The 13181-nt window shown below is 31.7% G+C and overlaps 1 pseudogene; it reads left to right on the top strand.

The window, feature by feature from the left end:
- Nucleotides 1–4671: 4671 nt before the first annotated feature.
- LOC133204718 (glutathione hydrolase 1 proenzyme-like) overlaps nt 4672–13181 on the top strand; it is a 28565-nt pseudogene continuing 20055 nt past the window's right edge.

The following is a 13181-nucleotide window of genomic DNA, read 5'->3' as shown; positions in this document are numbered from 1 at the left end:
CTACAACGTGCCGCCCAGCAGGGGAATTGCATAACAAGGTCACTATGACTCTGAAACTGACCAGTGAGCCAATCCTAATCTAATGTCTTAGAGTTAAATTGGGAGTGGATCACAAATATTATATGAAGACAAAGATTTTTAAAAAACCATGCTGCGTTATTTAAACAGTGTGCTAATTTATTTATTAATTATAGTATTTATTTATTTGTTATTTCATTTGACTTTATTTTAAAAATATTTTGTGCCTTCAGTGAACTTTGTACCTACCTGTTTGAATTTTAATTATTAAAACTTAATTTTCCCGTTTTTTTTAAATATGGCTATTATTAATGTATGCATGTTGTTTGATTCTCCAAGATGGAGTAAATTTAAAGCTTGCATTTTCACCTATCATAGATGACAAAGTTAACAAACCATATGAGGATCATACAAACAATTCTGACAAAGTTAACAAATCATATAAAACTCATGATTCTTAACAGAGAAGTTAGCAAATCATGTGTAACTCGTATGGAGTTTAAAGACAAAGTTAAGAAATCATATCAAAATCACAACCTTTTAGCAGTTAAAGTTAACAAATCATTTCAAACTCATGTTCCTTTGTTTTCTAAGTTAATGGCACATGCCAGAATCGCAAGAAAATCATAGCAGACTCATAGCCAAGAAACAAACCACATCAGGATCATACTTCCTTATTCGTCATCTATGATTTCTGTATGATCCATTTAATGGATCATGTGTAAATCATAGTTCAAAATCATGAATTTGTGAGTTTGATATGATTTTTATGTGATTTTGGCATAATTTGTAAAAAAAAAATTTTGTTTGGGAGATCTTTTATCTTGATACAGCAGGGATGGCTAATAAAGAATTGATTCAATCTTGTATTGAAGATACAGTGACTAGTGGAGACAATGAGAAAGTGGTATTCACAGTGGGTGGGGTGCTGAGGGTTTTGAGTAGGGTAGGGGTCCACGGTGGGTGGTTAAATTGAAGTTGCCTACCCCCACCAGGTGGGGGTGGGCACCTGTGGTGCCCGTGTAAGGAAATTGTCACCTTCAATTTAACCATTGAACTATTTGTATTCTTGACTTGTTGTGGTTGATATTGATATATGTGATGATTGATGTTGATATATGTGATGTTGACTTTGAAAATTATATTTCATATAGAGTTAATCTAAAGCAAAATTGTGTAATATAATTGATATAATTAATTATAATTAATATAATTAAAGATAATTTGTGTTGAAATGTGTCCGTAGCACGATTGAGGTCAACCCAGCGTGCTACTTTTCCCGTCATGGAGGGCACAACTTCATTGTTGATGTTGGAGGATGTGCCAGTTTGCCGGCTGTCCCACTGTTGTGTAGACCACTGTGAACAATACCTGCCAACTCGAATAAAACTTATAAAATAAATAAGGCATTTGTTTTAAATATATTTAGGTCTTTCTAATACCGCATATTTGAGCTCGTCTCAAAATATGCGTCGTCACTAGTTATCAAAGCTCTATCCTGTTATTAAAGGTCATATGAAACAATGTCCTAAGCATTTTGGGTTGTATACGGAAATGAGTTCATCTGAGAAACTTTAAAAAGCCTGCAATTACATTTTGGATTTTTTATGCAAGTTAGCGGCAGCAGAGTCGATCAAAATTACTTGACTGCGAAAATGAACTTCAACTAGCGCGGCTTATCTCCCTTTGCTTATGACGTCAGTAAGACCCAGTCGCTACATTCAGTACTAACATTCACACAACCGATCATGTCTTTTGCAGCGTAATTTTTAAGAAATATCATCATCTTGGCTAAAACCGCGCATAAATATACGATGTTCAAACAAGATAGTATTTGTCTTTTAACATCCTATTGCATATTTGCAAGATTTTAGCATGTTTTAGCTGTGTAATTTATTGTCGTCCTTCGACACTTCACTCGACACACAGAGAGAGAGAGAGAGAGAAAATGCAAAGAGAGGGGGTCTGTACTCGAGTTAGTGAAATATAGACGCTGTCAAATAATTTACCATTGAATAAATTTCTAACCAAGAATATTGATGATTTGTTTTCTGATTAAAATTTAAAAGTAAAGCTGAATTCGATTGACCGCGGTGTGTGAAAGTGAAACTAAACCTGCAAATAAATTATTTCATTTATTTATGGGAAATGAAGCGATTCTATCGCTTTCTCCCTTTTCCTCTCTCTCAATCGCTTTCCCTTTTCTCTCTTTGGCTTTCCATGTCTCGATGATTCTCTTCCTCTCTCTCCTCGTATTTTTTTTCTTACCAAAAAGTCGGTACATATACACATAACACTGTAACTATGTTATCGTAATAATTTTTATCTATCTATGTAATCTTACTTTTCTGTGTGAATATATTTACAGACCGAATTGTTTAAATTTGTATCAATTTATTTAAACGCAGAGTATATAGTCTGATTAAAAAAAATGTTTAACTGTAAGAATTTTAAAAAATTGGTCATGTGCAATCGCGCAAACAATGGGGGTATGGATTTTTTTTAACTGATTAATTTATGCACGAAGTGTATGAGTATTTTCAAACTGCAATTGCTCAGCCAAACTTAGAAGTATCAGTACCGTAACATTACAGTGCATGTATATACATGTACATACTCGTGATGCCGATAATTTTGAGCCATTTTTTAAAATCAGTTTTAATGTGACAACAAAATTACGATGATGTCGTCATAAACCCCTATTTCTATATCGTTTTTTACATTAGTCTTGAAGTTCGTGTTTCAGATTGCAGCAAGCGTGCATTCAAAGACGCCCACTTTTCATTGCTCCATGTTTATCATGAACTTTCATGTCTCCGTGTTTATTTGGGAAAAAAGAGGTACTCATGAGCTGGATATTTTTCCCTCTCAATATATGACACAACTTTATTTTACAGATTTTGCATGCCCATTAAAATTTTTATTGTAAGAAGATTTAGGTCAATGTTAATTAATTACGCTGTTTTTGTTGTTTATTATACACTTTCACTGGGAATGAAAAAAAAAAACATCATGTATCATATGCGTATCAAACAGAAATAAGAAGATTTTTGTTTCTAAAGTATTAATTTAAAATAAGTAATCATAGTTGGAAGAGAAAAATCTTGATTTCAACGGGGTATTCATCAAGATCATCCTACAATGAAAAGCTCTCGTTTTCAGTTGTTGGCCTAATTAACGATTAGTTCAAATAGAGTAAACTGAACTTTAGAATCAGGTAGCTCATCTAAAATCATAATCACATTTATATCCCCAATAAATGACTAAAATTAACTCAATAAAATACGGTAAAATTACACTATATCTAATGCGTTATTTACATCAGTGGGTCTTTGTGACGTCATAAAAACACAAAATCAAGAACGATAAGCGGGTAACAAATTTATTAAGTGGACAAATTTAGGCCTTCATTTTTCAGTTAAGCAAAGGCGAAAAAAATTTTAGGAAACGTGATTTGACATTCTTTCATACTAGTCTTTATGTTTAAAAAGTAAAATCCTACTGTTATGAACCGTTTCATATGACCTTTAATATCTTCATTCGCCTCTTATTTTGCAAGAAAGTGATGATTGAGTAAAGTCGGAATTTAGTTATCCACACATACAGTGTCGATACTTAGTTCACTATGTTTCCGGGTTATCTCCCCTTTTCTCTGCATCAATGAAAGTGAAAGGTGGGTGATAAAAGTATCTGATTTAATTTTTTTCATTTTGGAAGATATTGGTATAATTGTTAATTTTATTTATATGCGAAATATACATCCCTGTGATTTAAACATGTGATAATCATATAGATATATTCTACACTCAAATATCAAGATCATGACATTAAAATAAAGAGATTTTCAAATATGAATAAAAGGTTTTATATATAAAAAAAAAAAGGTTTTATAAAGGTTTTAATAAAAAAGTACAAGGTATGGAAAAGATTTTTTTTTTCAAATTCAAATCACAAGACTTCACTTATACATTTATATATGTGAAAACATACCTCGGTAGAAAATTGACTCTAGAAAATGTATAGCTGGATAATTAGCGGACAATTTAGGATACATTAGAGCCGACTGACGTGGGTAGCTAGTTATTTGGTAAAATATTAAAAACCCAAAATTACGTTTATTCGATTTGTTGTTTTTTTTTGCATGTTATGTAACATAAGTTATTTGTTATATGTTCGTTTTATCTAGTATATATCTTGGTAATTCTTGTTCTTGGTTCATGATTTGGTTGTCAACATGCTCAAATGCAATTTTCTCTGCTAACTGCACCGACTACCCACCAAGTGAAACAACTCTTTTCCTTTTTCTTCACGTTCTTTCTTTTTTTAAGCTTAAATATAGCCATACAGTGCACTTATGAAACCTGTAACCTCTCCCAAAGACTGACAAATACAAGCCTGAGATGTGTAATTTTGCTTGATTTCTGTTTTGGTTGTCTGGCGAATTCCTTCACGATGTCGGTTTCATCGTGGATAACTTTCTTTTCAGATTTTTTCCCCCACTAATTGTCTTGTTCATAATATATTTTTCGTCATATAAAACTCTAAAAACCAGCTCGATAGAACTTGAATGCTTCATATAGACTTGTTACATGCTCTTTCAAGCTGTTTGATAAATAAAATTGATTATCTTGCATCATTTTAAACATATGGGCCATGGGAACAAGGTAAAATGTTACAAAATAAATAAACTCATGCAACAGGTAAAAATAAATGAAATATCAATTCAGATGATGACAGTGAAAGAAAAGATGATTATAAGGATAAAATAAGGACAGACTTCACATTATACATCTTTAAAATAAATATATACGTATATTTTTTGACTACTTATCATCTTGTTTAATCGTTGTCTGTTTGATAACATTCTTCTTTCTAATGTCTGACAATGCACAACATTCCTGTATATAAAAGAATTTGTCAGCTGAATATTTCGTCGTATACATCTATTGCTTTCAAACTTCTTAATTACAAAAACTCAAAGTGCCTCGATATTGTACATCGGAAACATAATCTTCTTACGTATTCATATACTTCTTCCACCTACAACTATAGTCCTGCTGGATAAGTCATTTCTGTTGATCTAATTATAACTAATAATGAGGACCTTAAATCACTTATTTTAAAAGGCCAAAATTTAGGAAACCGCGATCTTTCAACTGGCGTCATAATTTCATAAATGTCATGAATTCTGTGGAAGTTTACACCAAGCAATGAGCCAAATGGAAAAAGAAGACCTTGACACTTGATCAGAATGATTCTAAGTATCATTTAGATATTGAAATCTCGCATTTAGCGATTTAGTGGCAACATGAAAACCATCTTCCTCTTCTGTCTTTAGTAATTCAGAAGTGAAAAAAGAATTCGATAGATTACAAGATTAATATATAATGATCCCAGCTGACAAAGGAGGTAACAACATTGTCTTTGTTTGCAAGGCTCATTATTTTTAAATATACACCGGAGGAGCTCAGATTTAATTCTGCAAGTAAAATCTCCCTTTCTAACGAGAAAATTCTTCAAAATCAATTGTCAGTTTTAATATTTTAATATTTCCAACAATCAAATTGAATTTTAATTACCAAACCTATACTATAGATTCCTATATTACTTGAAAATCCTCAAATACAAAGGGGCATAGCGGGGTTCCAGTAAATTTCTACCAAGCACTCTACACCTAAATAAAATATTAATAGCAGTGAAGGAGAATCTTCAGAAGTCCTGAACAACAATATATATTTAACAAAGTGGTGTAAATCAGATATAGATACTTGAAAAACTACAACGAACCTCTAGGAAATTTAAAATCACAAAATTTTACCAAAATCAACAACATCAAAACGTACGACTTTTCACTCCCTGCGATAAATTAAAGTCCAGGCTTTTTGACACCATAGTCAGTTTTTTTTCAATAGAAATGGAACTCGCAAATTTACTTACCTTGTCATTTCCAAAATTATTTTGTAAAACATTCTGACTGTATACACAAGTACTCTGAAGTTGATATTAAAAAGATGCTCGAGTTTCTGATTGATAATATCAATAAAGCTGGTATTAAAAGATGCTTGAGTTTATGATTGACAACATTTTTGTACTTTTTGGACCTTGGTCTTTCAACAATGTCGGGATTCTAATTGGTAACAATTGCATCCCGTTATTAGCAAACTTATTTTGAGCATTTTTTTATTCATTTGACGCAGAATGTATTTAAAAACTTCCGAATGAAAAGAAGAAGTGGCTTACTGTGACCTTGAATTCAACATTTAGATAAATCAACGACGTTTTATCAATAAAACAATATTTATATTTATTTTCACTCCTGTATTGATTCAATATTCCCTTATCACCTGTATATGGAGTATGTCTCCAAGTTGATTCGATTTGCAAGAAAGTTCCACGTACGAACAATTTTAAAAAAAATATTGACAAATTATTTGCTAATTATTGACAAACACGTTGGAGACAACGATATCAACAATCTCTTTAAAGTCAACATTTTGCAAATCCTATAGTTAATATAATGAACATGTCAGCAAATACAATCTATCATGAAGTCGGATGCTGACTGACGTTTTTCATTCAAATTATTAGGCCATTATTTACACACTGAATTGTCTAGGATTTTACTGTTTGCTCGATCACGACAACGAGCACACGGTGGGTGAGTCCGGTCGTCAGGGGATGCTTACTCTTCCATGGCACCTGATCCCACCTATGATGTTTTTAAAGGTCCGTGTTTGCTTTGCTCCCAGTTTGTTTTGTTTCAATGAACTTTTGAGCTTGATAACTTTTCGTTATATTTTCGTTATCTCCATATTTCATTGTACAAAATATATGTCCATACCCTTTCATTTAATCACATATATTGACCATTTTTATAGTTTAGTTGATCAATGGTGATTTCATAAATATTTTTGCAATTACGTTATAGGTACATTACTTTTTAGCTTGATCAAATTGATCCTGAAAAAATAATACCAGGGCAAACTTTCTACATTTACTAAGTTTTCGAAATCCGTTTTGATTAAGGTTTGATTTACACTTCCTTATCAAAAAAGTTCTGTTTAAGAGCAGCTGATTACTAAACACCGGTGTTGGAGTTATTAATGAATTAAATGATATATCCTTTGTATTTAAGGAAACAAAAGAAAACCGCATATAAGTATTAGCACTCTATAAATATTTTTGTGTAGTGCCTAAATATTAAAAGCTTTGGAAATGTAGATTTTTTTTTTTAATTTATAAAACTGCAAAATATCTTAAATCTCGGTAAATATTTTCACTAAATTATTTTGGGGGGGTATTCAAGAATATTAGATGAGCACGTTATGCAAAAAATTCAGTTTTTACCATCACCAAGAGATCAGTCAAAGATAAAGGGGGAGATTCCCTTTTGAACACCTAAATATCATTTGAAATGTACTCATAACAGGTTTGGAGGAATATCGAAAAGGAAATCAGCTCCCATTGACTCGCTGCTCGTCATTTCCTTCATCGTCGTTATTGGACTTGGCATTGGTTTCATGCTCACATACATAAAGAGTCCAGAATTGTCCCCATCTATAGAGGGAAACTACAGATATGCAGCAATATCATCCGACACTGCAACCTGTGCAAATATAGGAGTGTAAGTTTAACAGGGTCTTTGTATATAAGGATCAGAGCTCGAAACATAACTGGCCTTTTTTCTACTTAAGTAGGTCTTAAATCGTAACATAAAACGAACATAGCGATGTCTTAGCTAAGTCAAACTTATGTTCATCATATTATCATATTTCTCATGAATAACCCCAGTTTTCACTTTATTTCCATATATTGCTAAAAATTATTCAGTTACGTTTATATATATATATATATATATATATATATATATATATATATATATATATATATATATATATATATATATATATATATATATATATATATATATATATATATCAAAATTGACGTCCCTACTTATTGAATTTAGTTGGGTTATATCAAATTTCGTATTAAAAATATAATTATGTTAAAAGCATTCTTAATATTTAAAAACAAATATTGCAAGTTCAAAAGGTGGCAAGAATTCAATGTAAATGCATGACTTTTGTTTATCACTCGAGACAGCGATGTTGTTGATATTCTTTTATTTTGACATATGTTCACTGGCTTTGTCATTCTCGAAGATATGGCACGATAAACGAATATCTATCTACTTGAAATTAAACTCTAATAAAAAAAAATTTAATACAAAACAATAGGAACATTTTGAATCCCCCAGCAAGTATTTTTCTCAATTTTACCCTGCTCCATGCCCCCGTTTTTGCTGTCTTAAATATTTGATATTTTGATAAATAGAAAGATATGTTCATTTTTTACTCATATTATTCAAATCTATTATTAAAATAAGTGTGCATGTACCGAATGTGGTTATAATATGATTTTAAACTAAAAAAAAAAAGTTTTCAAAAGTCTTTAAAGACATAACTTTAAGAATGACCTCTCTAAGCTGTCATATTCAATATCAATACGAATTCTAGTGTCACAACACCTGCTTTATTGCAGAGATTTAATGGGTCGACAACAAGGTTCCGTGGTAGATGCTGCTATTGCCACCCTTCTTTGTCAATGCATTGAAAACATACATAGTTGTGGTATCGGAGGAGGCCATCTTATGACTGTCTATAACAGGTTAGCTATTCAAAAATATACCTGTTTCGTTACTGTTCATCTTTTGTCAGTTCTGTCAATTCTACATAAACTTACAATGTCCTGTTTCCGGAATGCTCTCTGCATATATTTTGTCCAAAGTTTCTGATTTTGTCTACTCCATTTCCACTCAGTTTTATGCATTTAAAAATATGAATCTTTTATTAAAATAAATATTTAAAATTGTACTGCAGGATTTTTTTCTGTCCAAGAATTTTTCAGGAACGAAACGAAAAACCTTTTTTGCTTTCTAAGAAGATAGTGAGACTGTGAGATACATCCAAGTATTTCTGGAACAAAATTTAATTTGAGAACGATCAGATACTCCTGAATTGTTGATTTTTTTTTTTAATTAAACTTATGATATTTTTAAGGGAAACTAAAACAGCATATACAATAATTGCACGTGAAATGGCACCAGGGAGTTCCTCAAAAAACATGTTTGTCAAGGAAAATAAATCTTCAATTGAAGGTTAGTAAAACACAGTGTTAGCTTTGACTTTGAGTTATGTTTCAAAAATGGTGAGGACAATTTTTGGACATTTATTATAACATTATTATCATTACGATTTTTGTGCTTTGTAATATTTTACATTGTTTCCATAAATCATATTTAAAACGACGCTGGGAGATTAATGAACTTGAAATTGAACATTATTTATAGTAACATATATACGACACTTCAAATAATCACCAAATGAAAGTTCCCCAACAAAAAATACTATAGTAAACAATAATAGGGATGTAGAAATTTTCCCCCCGTTGAATCACAGGATAGCAGAAACGTCGATTTTGGCAAATATTGATAATTTTAACTTTGAATCGAAGAAATTATGAAAGATAATGACAATAGAGGACTATGTTCATTCAGTGAGAGAAAACGGAAACTCGGGAATTCTTTTCGAATTAAACCTTTCCTGATCCCGAAAATGTCCAATCATTCAAACTTTTCCTTTTAGAGCACTGGAGGAGTCAGTTTGATAACTCAACAACCAAGAGTGACGATTTTTTCCCCCTCATAACTGCAAAAAAAACAGAATTTTGTGATTTTTCAGAATAAAGAAGATATATCAACAAAATGGGGTTGCTACTTTTTTAATCACCTGCTTAAAATGAAAGTATTATTGGGGGGGGGGGGAGAATTGACACGGGCACAGCTACTGAATATCATGTAAAAACAAAAAAGAAAGAAAAAGCTCCGATTTAAGACACATTTTAGAAAAAGTTGAAGTCGTTCCTCGGATGGCTGACTCGGATATCTCGAACAAATCAATAAATCATAAATTGTAAAGTGCTGTAATACAAAGAATGCAAAAAATAAAGACAAACATAAGAAACTACGGCAAAAGAAAGCAGAAAGCTCTATTGGTAGAAATAATTAGAGAGAATTAGATGAACTCGGACTATCAGTATGGAACTTTTGTTGAGCAACAAGATCAATGGGTAAAGGGTAGGCATTATAACGAATAAAATCTGCAACAGGATGGAATGTTTTAAAAATTGCTCCTAAATCATGTAGATGCATTTGAAGAAATTTAAATATATCAACATTTCAATTTCTAATTCAATAACAACTACACTAAAAAAGATATAAATATTTCAGTGACAAATTAACTAAACTATGACTTCCAACCTTGCTTTGGTGGTAATCTTTAAAGTTTTAAATTTGAGATGCTCAACCTTTGAGAATAATATCATTCAATCTGAAGAAAGGTATAGAAAAAAGAAAACCCGAATCCTAAATGTGTTTTCATTTTTACAAAATTTGCAAAATGGTCAACTTTCGGGATGACTTTGCGTGTACCATTAGTAAAAGTCATTTCATTCTTTCTTGGTTGAAGATTTTTATTATAAGAAAATTAGCCTACCAGGAAATACATGTAAACTGAAACAATCTTAAGTAGTATCCGATTAAAACCTGTTGCAGAGCTATTTAAGCACTACATATGGTCATGAAAATTATACCGTTTAGATTTGTCTAAAAAAAAAAAGAATTATTCCAAGAGTCAAAGATCACAGATTACAAGATTTAGAATTTTTTTAATGGCAGAACAGAGACATTATTCCTGTTAGATAGATAGACCAGTGCTGATACAAGAAACCAAGGAAGGAAAACTGGTTAATTGTCTTACATAAGAACGAAGTTCACTGAAACTAGATGTCAATATTCTGATACAGAAACAGATGTGATCAGGGAAATCCATTTAAGCTTGTGAGAGATTTCACCTGTTGGGAAATGATGTGACCTAGTTAACTAACAAGTTCAAAGGATAATAAAATCCATGACGCATATATGGAATATGACCTAACAATCCAGATAAAAAGTTGTCCTTAATGCAAGGGGATTAATATTATGGGTATTTTACAAGATTATGTTCAACATTGAAGATTAGTATAAAAGAAGTAGGTAAGAACAATCTTTGTTTTTCATCGAAAAATACAATAGCTTATGTATTAACAACAAAGGGAATTAAGCAAGAGTCTGTGAAGGACAACCAATCAAAGATTACAGTATCAATTGAAAACCAATGACACAAAATGAGGCATTTTTTGCAATTTGAGGATGAAATTCGTCAAAACTACTGTGCTGTGCTTCTTTAAAAGTATCAAGAAAACAAAAGTTGATGGTCAGGAATGGGAAAAAATACACAATTTTTGAAACACTTTCATTCTTACCAGATTGTATGTTTCAAAAATATCTATGGCTTAATAAATTAAACTGAGGCCAAAACACATAGAGAAACTGCTTCAAAAGAAAGTACTTAGTACATCTTATAAAAAAAATAAATTGCATTATAATTGAATGCAAAGACAGCACAACTATAGGACATACGCATTTCACTTCTCATAATCTAAATTCATGCTACTCAAGAAGCATGTTTTTGCTTGTTTCTCATGTTTCTTTCTAAATCAATTTTCTTTTTATTTGAATTTAGGAGGATTAGCAATTGGAATACCTGGTAACATTAAGGGTTTTTATGAAGTCTGGAAAATTGGTGGAACAACTTCCCTGGAAGGATCTCTCAGCCGGCCATCAAAAAGCTTCGTGACGGCTGGACTGTTAATTCCCTCTTAGCTAGTTCCATCTTTAAATTGACAGAATCAAACATTCTTGTAAAACAGAGAAATCTAAGGTAACTGTAAGTTTATGACAGTGCACAACCATACTTCGCAAGTTTTCCTTGTCCCTAAAGTTCATGCTTCCATGTATATTCGTGAAAGAGAATGGTACAATTTTTCTTAGCTGGTCATTTCCTATACTAGAACATTCGGTCTATCTTACAAATTTATTTATTTCGTTATGCATATCTAATAGCCCTTTTGTAGTTACATCAGAAAAGCTATTATTTTTATTTCTGCTGTATATGGACGCTAAAAGTCCGATTTCTACGTGCATTCTTGCACAACACTACACTAAAATAAACACTATCTTGATTACTTAATTTACCTATCAGTAATACTCTACGTCACACTTGAAACATTTGCTATCTTAAAAAGTTTCTAACCATGTAGTATAAAAGTATGTAATTAGTGTGCAACATGTTTCATTGGAGGAAGAAAGAGTCTAATTAAAGCAACAAAAACAAAAATTGATAAGCGATGTTACATCACAACCACAAGAACTAAATTGATTTTTCTATTTGCCTATTTTTATGACGTAACTTCTCCTCTTTGTTTACTAGACTAATGGTTACAAATCCTGAAACTAATAAAATATATACCGAAGGGGAGATAATCAAAATGCCTGGATTGGCCAAAACATTTGAAGCTATTGCCAATGATCCACACACTATGTACAATGGTTCCATGGCTAAAGACATTGTTGCTGATATCCGTGAGGCTGGTTAGTACTCAGTCTAAGCAAAAGCCGTCACTTGGTATTAAGACAAGGTGTATGAATAAATTTGCAGATCTTGATTTTACAATGTAATCAGTACTATACTGAGAGTCTATAATATCTATAACCTGTGTATTGCTGTATTACCCTTTTAAGACAAAAATAAGATACCCGCCCCCTTTTTGCAGGTGGAATTATAACAGAACAAGACTTACAAAACGACGTAGCGATAGTAAAGGAACCATTAGTTGTAAAACTGACGGACAATTCAACCATATTCACTCCGCCGCCACCATCTAGTGGTGCAGTATACGCCATGATTCTCAACATCGCTGATAGTAAGCTAAATTTTGAATGGTATGCTAGTGTTAAATTTTGAAAACATTTTACATTTTCTTGTATTCCTTCTCAATTCAAAATAAACTCTCTTTCAAATGCATCTAAAACTAACATGATTTATTTATATAGAATATGGATTTACGCCTGACAGTGTCTCCATCCTAGAAAAATCTATTCTAACATGGCACCGAATTGTTGAAGCCATGAAATTTGCTTATGCAAAAAGGAGTAATCTTGGAGACCCAGACAAAGAGAGTCAGAGTTTTAAAGATAACATAAATTTGGTGAGATCCAATTC

Source organism: Saccostrea echinata, unplaced genomic scaffold (assembly GCF_033153115.1).
Source record: "Saccostrea echinata isolate AGI-Se365-2 ecotype Australia unplaced genomic scaffold, CSIRO_AGI_Sech_v1 ptg000054l, whole genome shotgun sequence".
NCBI classification, from domain to species: Eukaryota; Metazoa; Mollusca; class Bivalvia; order Ostreida; family Ostreidae; genus Saccostrea; species Saccostrea echinata.
The sequence above is the reverse complement of the archived record's forward strand: the minus strand, read 5'-3'. Positions and strand labels throughout refer to the sequence as shown.